Below are 657 nucleotides of genomic sequence, written 5' to 3' on the forward strand. Positions count from 1 at the left end.
TGTCATTCAATTGCTTTTTGTTTATATTTCCTGTCTCCAAAGCATCCTTTGTGCCACTCCATGTACTCTTAAAATATCCATGGTCTCTTATTTCATTAATTCTTATAGAATGTATATATATTTGCACATACATACATATTTTGAAACATAAATAGTAGATATTGTATAAAATTGAATATATTTATGTTTTGATGAGGTCACATAGAAGTAAAATCACTCTTAATGACATTCTCCTATACTTAAAAATGAGGGTCTTGATCAGCCACCATCAGAGAGCTTTCCTTCTGTAATAGGCAGAAAAGAATAAAAATACCTTTAGCCAGTCAGTTTTGAGAATGTAAAAGAATTTGGAACACACAGTCATAAGTGGGATGTCCCATATAAATCCCTTGCCTCAGGACTCAGTATATAGAGTGGAAGTATTTGGAAGTACTGTGGTAGAAATATTATCAGTACCAGAGGGGATAGAGAACACCCAGCATGGAAAACCAGACTTCTAAAACAAGAAAGAAAGGTGCACATATGAAATTACAGAGAATGTGGCAGCTTGCACAGGACCTGCATGATTCTGTTCAAAATGGGGTCTCAGTATTATGAGGGGAATGTAACTACATCCCCATTCCAATCCAGTTGATAGTCAGTTACAAAAAACAATAT

Source organism: Mastomys coucha, chromosome X (assembly GCF_008632895.1).
Source record: "Mastomys coucha isolate ucsf_1 chromosome X, UCSF_Mcou_1, whole genome shotgun sequence".
Lineage (NCBI taxonomy): Eukaryota > Metazoa > Chordata > Mammalia > Rodentia > Muridae > Mastomys > Mastomys coucha.